A 10327-nucleotide genomic window follows, 5' to 3' on the forward strand; every position below is an offset into this window, starting at 1 on the left:
GCCTTAAGTTTCTTAAGGTGTGCGAGTACCCGTGCCCTCTTTATCGGCCCGTTCAGCCCTCTCACGTTCCACGTGATCAGCCGGGTTGGGGGGCTTCCTACCCCCCCCCCTTTGTCGATTAGCCATCCCCTTTTTCCAGCTCCTCACCCGGTTCCCACGCAGCTGTATCTCCCCCAGGCGGTGCCCCCCCGCCCATCCCCTCCCATACCAGCTCCCCCCTCTCCCCAGCAGCAGCAACCCAGTAATTCCCCCCTCCCACCCCCCCCCCGCTAGATCCCCCGCTAGCGTAATTACTCCCCCCATGTTGCTCCCAGAAGTCAGCAAACTCTGGCCGACCTCGGCTTCCCCCCGTGACCTCGGCTCGCACCGTGCGACGCCCCCTCCTTCCTGCTTCTCTATTCCCGCCATGATTATCATAGCGCGGGAACCAAGCCCGCGCTGCTCCCTTGGACCCGCCCCCAATGGCCAACGCCCCATCTCCTCCACCTCCCCTCCTCCCCCCATCACCACCTGTGGAAGAGAGAAAAGTTACCACATCGCAGGATTAGTACATAAAACTCCTCTTTCCCCCCTTTTTAACCCCCCTCTTCGCCCCCCCACATTCGCCCCACCACTTTGTTCAAACGTTCTTTTTAATAACCCGCTCATTCCAGTTTTTCTTCCACAATAAAAGTCCACGCTTCATCCGCCGTCTCAAAGTAGTGGTGCCTCCCTCGATATGTGACCCACAGTCTTGCCGGTTGCAGCATTCCAAATTTTATCTTCTTTTTATGAAGCACCGCCTTGGCCCGATTAAAGCTCGTCCTCCTTCTCGCCACCTCCGCACTCCAGTCTTGATAAACGCGGATCACCGCGTTCTCCCATTTACTGCTCCGAGTTTTCTTTGCCCATCTAAGGACCATTTCTCTATCCTTAAAACGGAGGAATCTCACCACTATGGCTCTGGGAATTTCTCCTGCTCTTGGTCCTCGTGCCATCACTCGGTATGCTCCCTCCACCTCCAACGGACCCGCCGGGGCCTCCGCTCCCATTAACGAGTGCAGCATCGTGCTCACATATGCCCCGACGTCCGCTCCCTCCGCACCTTCAGGAAGACCAAGAATCCTCAAGTTGTTCCTCCTTGCGTTGTTCTCCAGTGCCTCCAACCTTCCCACACATCGTTTCTGATGTGCCTCATGCATCTCCGTCTTCACCACCAGGCCCTGTATGTCGTCCTCATTCTCGGCTGCCTTTGCCTTCACGACCCGAAGCTCCCGCTCCTGGGTCTTTTGTTCCTCCTTTAGCCCTTCGATCGCCTGTAGTATCGGGGCCAACAGCTCTTTCTTCATTTCCTTTTTGAGCTCTTCCACACAGCATTTCAAGAACTCTTGTTGTTCAGGGCCCCATGTTAAACTGCCACCTTCCGACGCCATCTTGGTTTTTGCTTGCCTTCCTTGCCGCTGTTCTAAAGGATCCACTGCAATCCGGCCACTTTCTCCTCCTTTTTTCATCCGTATCCAGGGGGGATTCCCTTCTGGTTTACCGCACAGTGTTTTTAGCCGTCAAAATTGCCGTTGGGGCTCCTATCAAGAGCCCAAAAGTCCGTTTCACCGGGAGCTGCCGAAACGTGCGACTCAGCTGGTCATCGCCGCACCCGGAAGTCCGAAGAACAGTCTCTGAACATGCGGGGTCTTGTTTGCCCACACAAATCCCGTGATAATCCTGTTCACCCGCTTGAAGAAGGGTGAGAATGGGAAGGCACTGGAAGACAAACAATAACCTGGGGAGGACCGTCATCTTCACGGACTGCACCCTGCCCGCCAGGGAAAGCGGCAGCATGTCCCACCTCTTAAAGTCCTCCTCCATCTGATGCACCAGCCGCGCTGGATTGAGCTTGTGCAGGGCATCCCAACTCTTAGCCACCTGTGTGCCCAAATAGCGAAAGCTCCTCTCCACCATCTTAGCGGTAGCTCTCCCAGTCTCTTTTCCTGGCCCCTCGCATGTATCACAAAAGCTCGCTTATACCCCGAAAAGTCCTGAAATCTTTAAGGATCTGCATGACCACCGGGTCCGAAATGTACAGGAGCAGGTCATCCGCATACAGTGAAACCCGATGCTCCTCCACCCCCGAACCAGCCCCCTCCAGTTTCTAGACTCCCTCAACGCCATGGCCAGCGGGTTGATTGCTAGGGCAAACAGCAGGGGGTACAGGGGGCATCCCTGCCTCGTTCCTCGATGTAACCTAAAGTACTCCGACCGCAGCCGGTTCGTCGACACACTCGCTACCGGGGCCTGAGACAATTTAACCCACCCTGTAAATTCCTCGCCAAACCCAAATCTGCCTAACACTTTCCACAGGTACTCCCACTCCACCCGATCGAAGGCTTTCTCCGCGTCCATTGCCGCCACCACCTCTGCATCCGCCCCCCCTTTCGAGGGCATCATGATCACATTCAGGAGCCTCCGCACATTCGTGTTCAACTGCCTGCCCTTCACAAACCCCGTCTGATCCTCATTGATCACTCCCGGGACACAGTCCTCAATCCTAGTGGCCAAGATCTTGGCCAACAGTTTGGCATCTACATTAAGGAGCAAAATCGGCCTGTAGGAGCCACATTGCAACGGGTCCTTATCTCGCTTAAGGATGAGCGAGATCAGAGCCTGCGACATCGTCGGGGGAAGGGTTCCCTTTTCCTTAGCCTCGTTAAAAGTTCTCAACAATAGCGGACCTAACAGCTCCAAGAATTTCCTGTAAAATTCTACGGGATATCCGTCCGGTCCCAGGGCCTTGCCCGACTGCATACCCTCCAACCATTTAACCAATTCCTCCATCTCAATCGGGGCCCCCAATCCCTCTACCCACCCCACCTCCACCTTAGGGAACCTCAGTTGGTCCAGGAATTGCTTCACCCCCTCCCCCCACTCCGGGGGTTCTGACTCATACAGTTTATCATAAAAGTCCTTGAAGACCCCATTGATCTTTGCTGAGCTCAGCACCCAATCTCCCTGGCCGTCTCTCTCTTCCGCAATTGATGCGCCAGCATCCTGCTTGCCTTCTCCCCATACTCATACACCGCTCCTTATACCTTCCTCAACTGAGCCTCGGTCTTCCCCGTCGTAAGCAGGTCAAACTCCGCCTGCAGACTCCGCCTCTCTTTTAACAACCCCTCCTCGGGATGTTGTGTCGAGCAAAGGTTTCTTTACATGCAGGAATGACTGCAGACGAGGTGATGTCGTGCAACCGTATTACCTCCGGGTAATTCAAAAAGTAGTCCCCGATCAGGACATAGTCTCTACCGGACAAATGTGAGGTAATGCATTTTGGAAGGTCTAATGAAGGTAGGGAATATCAGTGAATGGTAGAACCCTCAAGAGTATTGAAAGTCAGAGATCTAGGAGTACAGGTCCACAGGTCACTGAAAGGGGCAACACAGGTGGAGAAGGTAGTCAAGAAGGCATACGGCATGCTTGCCTTCATTGGCCAGGGCATTGAGTATAAGAATTGGCAAGTCATGTTGCAGCAGTATAGAACCTAAGTTCGGCCACACTTGGGAGTATAGTGTTCAATTCTGGTCGCCACACTACCAGAAGGATGTGGAGGCTTTAGAGAGGGTGCAGAAGAGATTTACCAGAATGTTGCCTGGTATGGAGGGCATTAGCTATGAGGAGCGGTTGAATAAACTCGGTTTGTTCTCACTGGAACGAAGGAGGTTGAGGGGCGACCTGATAGAGGTCTACAAAATTATGAGGGGCATAGACAGAGTGGATAGTCAGAGGCTTTTCCCCGGGGTAGAGGGGTCAATTACTAGGGGGCATAGGTTTAAGGTGAGAGGGGCAAGGTTTAGAGTAGATGTATGAGGCAAGTTTTTTTACGCAGAGGGTAGTGGGTGCCTGGAACTTGCTACCGGAGGAGGTGGTGGAAGCAGGGACGATAGTGACATTTAAGGGGCATCTTGACAAATACATGAATAGGATGGGAATAGAGGGATACGGACCCAGGAAGTGTAGAAGATTGTAGTTTAGTCGGGCAGCATGGTCGGCACGGGCTTGGAGGGCCGAAGGGCCTGTTCCTGTGCTGTACATTTCTTTGTTCTTTGTTCTTTGTACCCAGCGTGCGGAACAGGTCGATGCCCACCTTGGTCCATGGTGACGTGACCAACTCATGGGGCTGCAGGGTCTCACGTGGTTGGGCCGGCTAGAAGCGCTGACAAGTGGGGCAGTTGAGCACTGTGTTGGCTATGTCCTCATTGATGCCGGGCCAGTACACTGCCTCTCGGGCCCGTCGGCGGAACTTTTCCACGCCAAGGTGGCCCTCGTGTAGCTGTTCCAGGAGTAGCTGGCGCATGCTATGCGGGATGACAATGCGGTCCAGTTTTAGAAGAACCCCGTCTACTACCGCCAGATCATCTCTGACATTATAGAATTGAGGGCATTGGCCTTTGAGCCACCCGTCCGTTAGGTGGCGCATGGCACGTTGTAGCAAGGGGTCAGCCGCCGTCTCGCAGCAAATTTGGACGAGGCGTTCATCCGAGGCAGGTAGATTGGAGGCTGCGAATGCCACTTGGGCATCAACCTGGCAGACAAATCCCGATGGGTCACATGGAGTGTTGACTGCCCTGGAGAGAGCGTCAGCAATGATGAGGTCTTTGCCTGGGGTGTATACCAGCCAGAAGTCGTATCGCCGGAGCTTGAGAAGAATACGCTGGAGGCGAAGCGTCATGTCGTTCAAGTCTTTCTGTATTATATTGACCAGCGGGCGATGGTCGGTCTCGACGGTGAATTGAGGAAGGCCGTACACATAATCGTGAAACTTAACCACACCGGTCAGAAGGCCCAGGCACTCCTTTTCTATCTGCACGTAGCGCTGCTCCGTGGGGGTCATTGCACGTGACGCATATGCAACGGGGGCCCATGATGAGGCCTCATCACATTGAAGGAGCACTGCCCTAATGCCGGATTGACTGGCATCGGTCAAAATTTTGGTCTCCTTTGCTGGATCAAAGAAAGCTAAGACCGGGGCCGTGGTCAGTTTTGTTTTGTGTTCTCTCCATTCGCGCTCGTGGGCGGGGAGCCATTGGAAGTCTGTCGTCTTCCTGACCAGGTTCCTGAGAGCCGTGGTATGAGAGGCGAGGTTCGGGATGAATTTCCCTAAAAAAGTGACTATGCCCAGAAATCGGAGGACCGCCTTCTTGTCCTCTGGTGTTTTCATAGCTGTGATGGCAGCTACCTTGTCCGCATCTGGCTGCACACCCAATTGGGAGATGTGGTTCCCGAGGAACTTGAGTTCCGTATGACCAAAATGGCATTTGGCCCTGTTGAGGCGGAGGCCATGCTCATGTATATGTCTGAATACGCGCTGGAGGCGACTGACATGCTCCTGCGGGGTGGTGGACCAAATAATTATGTAATCGACATAGACGCGAACACCTTCAATGCCTTCCATCATTTGTTCCATAATCCTGTGGAACACTTCTGATGCCGAGATGATCCCAAACGGCATCCTATTGTGACAATATCTGCCAAAGGGGGCGTTAAATGTGCAGTTTCCTGCTGGATTTATCGAGCTGGATTTGCCAGAATCCTTTTGAGGCGTCGAGTTTGGTAAAGAGCTTGGCGTGAGCCATCTCACACGTGAGTTCTACGCGCTTGGGAATTGGACAATGCTCTCTCATAATATTGCGATTTAGATCCTTGGGATCAATGCAAATTCTCAATTCGCCGGAAGGCTTTTTTACACATACCATGGAACTGACCCAGTCGATCGGTTCCGTGACTTTGGAAATCACTCCTTGGTTCTGGAGGTCCTGCAGCTGCTGCTTGAGGCGGTCCTTAAGGGGTGCTGGGACCCTGCGAGGTGCGTGCACCACAGGCGTGGCATTCGGTTTTAATAAAATTTGTCGGTGTACGGGAGTGTGCCCATGCCCTCGAAGACGTCGTGGTACTGGTTGATAATGGCGTCGAGCTGCGCCCTGAAGTCAGTGTCCTGAAAGGCAGACGCATCATCAGGAGAGAGAGAGTGAACTCTCTGAACTAGGTTCAATAGCTTGCATGCCTGCGCGCCAAGCAGGGAGGCTTTTGAGGAGCCCACGATTTCAAAGGGAAGGATGGCTTTGCGTGACCTGTGCATCACTTCAAGCTGGCATGAGCCGCTGGCAGCAATGGCATTGCCATTATAATCTAATAGCTGGCAGGCTGATGGCAGGCTGGCTGGTTTGACACGAAGGCTTTGGAGGTCAGACCGCGCAATGAGATTGGCGGAGGCACCAGTGTCCAGGCAGACTCGTATTTGGGACCGGTTGACCGTAAGGGTGGCACACCACTCATCGTCTGGATCGATGCTGTATACCGATAGAGGCTGGATTCTTTGCTTCGGGGACACCCTGTTTTTTGTAACGATACCGACTCGAAAAGGGGCCTTTGGGACCTCGGTGTCAATATCGGGTAGTAGGTCCGGATCGGGCTCGGTGACCGTGGGTTGAATGGCCCGGACATTCCTGCGAGGCTGGCTGGAGCGACGAGAGTTGGCAGGCTGAGCTGATCTGCATAAAGCAGCATAGTGGCCAAGTTTGCCACATTGCAGGCATCGTCGGGATTTGGCAGGGCATTGCCGCTTTAAGTGGGCAGAGACACAGTTGCCGCACGTTGTAGCGTCGGTACGTTCGCTGCACCACCGTGCATGCGTGGTGCGGTCATACGTGGTGCGCGCCTGCGCAGTACGTCCGTCGACGTCGCAACCCCCTCGTTCGCTGCGCACAAGCGCGTGAGTCCACGAAAAGCGCGCAAAATGGCCGCCCTCATCCAGGCTGAGGCTCTGGAGTTGCTCGATTGCTTGGACCCGTTCTGCCTCGTGGGGACCTTGCTGCGCTGTTTCAGCCGCTTGGATGTGGGAATACCGACTAGTGGCGTGTTCGTGTAGCACACAGGTCTCGATGGCAATCGCTTGAGTGAGCTGCTTTACCTTGAAGAGCTGCTGGCGTAGGGGGTCCGACTGAACACCGAAAACGATCTGGTCGTGTATCATGGAGTCGGAGGTGGGCCCGTAATTACAGGACTGCTCAAGGATGTGGAGGTGGGTGAGAAAGGACTGGAAAGGTTCATCCTTACCCTGCAAACGATGTTGGAATACATAGCGCTCAAAACTTTCATTCACCTCGATGTCGCCGTGACTGTCAAACCTAAGGAGGACTGTCTTGAATTTTGATTTATCTTCACCATTAGCAAAGGTGAGAGAATTGAAAATGTGGATGGCATGTTCCCCGGCCGTGGATAGGAAGAGAGCAATCTTCCTGGTGTCTGAGGCAGCTTCCCGGTCTGTGGCTTCAAGGTAGAGCTGGAAGCGTTGTTTGAATATCTTCCAGTTGGCCCCCAGGTTACCGGTGATGCGGAGCGGCGGCGGCGGGCGGAGCGGCGGCCATTTTGCAGGATGGCTGTATGCTGGTGGAAGGCAGATCACTTGCAGGTAGGTCGAAGAAGTTCTAACATCCCTCAACTACTGGTATCATGATGTGTTGGGTGTTCTGGATCTGTGGAACACATACAGGCCACCAACACCTGAAATAGTGCAACACTATTTTATTAAGCTAGAAACTGTTGAACATACTTTTACTGTGGGTTAACACGATGTTAGATTAAATTAAAGACCTATGCCTGTCCTAACCAGTCTATGCACTCAGCACATGGTGAAGATCTGTGCTGTAAGCTGTAAGCTCTGTCCTTGTAGGAGGCTGCATCCCGAATGAGCGGGAAAACTGATGCCCTCTGTCTTTATAGTGAGTGTGCTCTAACTGGTGATTGGCTGCGGTGTTGTGTGTGTTGATTGGTCCCACTGTGTGTCCATCAGTGTGTGTCTGCACCATGATATACTGGTGTATATTATGACAGGCCGCTGCCGGCCTCTTACCCGATCTAGACCTAGACCAATCCAGTGCCGGGTCCAGTACCGTATTGAAGAACCCCATTACCAGGCTGCTTGACTCCAAATCCGGAATCTTACTCAACATCCACTTCATGAACCCTGCATCGTCCCAGTTCAGAGCATACACATTCACTAACACCACCCGGGCCCCCTGCAGCTTGCCACTCGCCATAATATATCGACCCCCTTTATCCGCCACAAATGCCACCCGCTTGCTCACCAAGATTGCGACCCCCCTGGTCTTCGCATCCAGCCCTGAGTGGAAGACCTGCCCCACCCATCCCTTCCTCAGCCTGGTTTGATCCGCGACCTTCAGATGCATCTCTGAAAATACACGGGCCCTCTTGACCGGCCCATTCAGGCCCCTCACGTTCCACATGATCAGCCTGGTCGGTGGGGTTAACTACTCCCCCCCCCACAGCTGCCGACTAGCCATCTCCTTTTTTAGGCCAGCCACGTGCCCGCGCCTCCTGCACACTCCAGCCCTCCAGCCGGAGGCTCCCCGTCCCGACTCTCCCCTTTACTCCGAAAATTGATTCCCCTCCAGTCAGCAAAGCAGCATCCCAGCTCTCCACCCCCCTCAATCCCCCCCACCATAGTCAAGCGTTCGCTTAACCCCCCCTTCCCCCCCCCATTGTACTCCCGCAAGACAGCTGACTCATGCTGACCCCGGCCGCTCCCGCCTCTACCTCCAATCCCCCTGTTGGCTCCCTCTACGGGTCTCCAACCCCCACCCCGTCAGCTAAGTGAGGTAAAGAGAGTTCCCCCCCTACATCCCGTGTGTACAGAGAAAAAACACAACTCTCTCAAACAAACAAACTTCGGGTGCTACCCCCAACATTGAGCGAATAAACTGCTCTCACTGTCTGGCCCAACCCTATCACCTGTGACGCAGCTCTTCCCCGACTGCGACCCAGCCCAGAACCTCGAGGGCCCAGGACAAAGGGGGCAACAAAAACAAACGAGAACACAGGGAAAAAGCCCAACAGCCCCCCCCCCCCCACCACCACCCCGCCCCCACCAGCATGCCCCAACAACATACTGCAGTCCATTAGTTTGAGTCCAGCTTCTCGTTCTTTATAAAAGTTCACGCCTCATCCGGCGTGTCGAAATAGTGGTGCTGGTCCTGATGTGTAACCCACCGCCTCGCCGGTTGTAACAGCCCGAACTTCACCCCTTTGCTGTGGAGGACCGCCTTGGCCCGGTTGAATCCCGCGCGCCTCTTGGCCAGCTCTGTACCCCAGTCCTGGGAAATACGGATCTCACAGTTCTCCCACCTGCTATTTCGCTCCTTCTTCGCCCGTCGCAGGACACACTCCTTATCGGTGAAGTGGTGGAATCTTACTACCATAGTTCTCGGTGGCTCGTTCGCCCTAGGCCTCCTTGCCAAGGCTCTGTGCGCCCCATCCACCTCCAGGGATTGCGGGAAAGCCCCCACGCCCATCAGCATTCCCAGCATCGTGGTCACATATGCACCAGCATCCGACCCCTCCACGCCTTCAGGGAGACCCAGAATCCGCAGGTTCTGCCTTCTTGACCTGTTTTCAAGGTCTTCCAGCCTCTCCTGCCATCTTTTGTGCAGAGCCTCGTGCGCCTCTACTCTAACCGCCAGGCCCAAAATCTCATCCTCGTTATCAGAGGCCTTCTGCTGCACCTCCTTGATCGCCGTCCCCTGCATCTTCTGGGTCTCCACCAACCTTTCAATAGAAGCCTTCATGGGGCTAACATCTCTGCCTTTAACTCGGCGAAGCAGCTTCTGAGAAACTCCTGCTGCTCCCGTGACCGCTGGGCCCGCCGCCATCTTGTTTTTTCCCGCCCCTTTTCCTGTCTTCTCCAAAGCCGCTTTTTTGAATGCTCCACTCCTGGTCCACTCCACACAGCGCTGGGAGAACCTCACTGCTGCCTTCCCACACCGGGAATCGTCGTCCAAGTGCCGCTGAAGCTCCGTAAAAGGGCCCAAAAGTCCATTCTCGGCGGGAGCTGCCGACCGTGCGACCTACCCAGGCATAGCCGCAACCGGACGTCTGCATTCCAGATTTTAACTACTCGCTGTGTGAAAAAGTTTCCTCTCCTGTCGTCATTGCTTCATTTAACCTGTGCCCTCTGATTATTGAGCCTTCCACCATTGGGAACAGATTTCCCCTTTCCTTTCGGTCCAGGAGCCTCATGATTTTGAATACCTTTAACAGGTCTCCTTGGAGCCTCCTCTTCGCCAAGGAAGAAAACAGTCCCAACTTCTCCAATCTATCGACATAACTGTAGTTCCTCACCGCTGGGAACCATTTGCATGAATCTTTTCAAAACCCTCTGCAATGCCTTCACATTGTCCTAAAGTGTGGTATCCAAAACTGGACACACTACTGCAGTTGAAGCCAGACCGGTGTTCTATCAAAGTTTAACATTGCTTTTGTACTCTATGCTCCCAGCAATAAA

The sequence above is a fragment of the Scyliorhinus torazame genome, chromosome 1 (genome assembly GCF_047496885.1).
Source record: "Scyliorhinus torazame isolate Kashiwa2021f chromosome 1, sScyTor2.1, whole genome shotgun sequence".
Taxonomy (NCBI): Eukaryota; Metazoa; Chordata; class Chondrichthyes; order Carcharhiniformes; family Scyliorhinidae; genus Scyliorhinus; species Scyliorhinus torazame.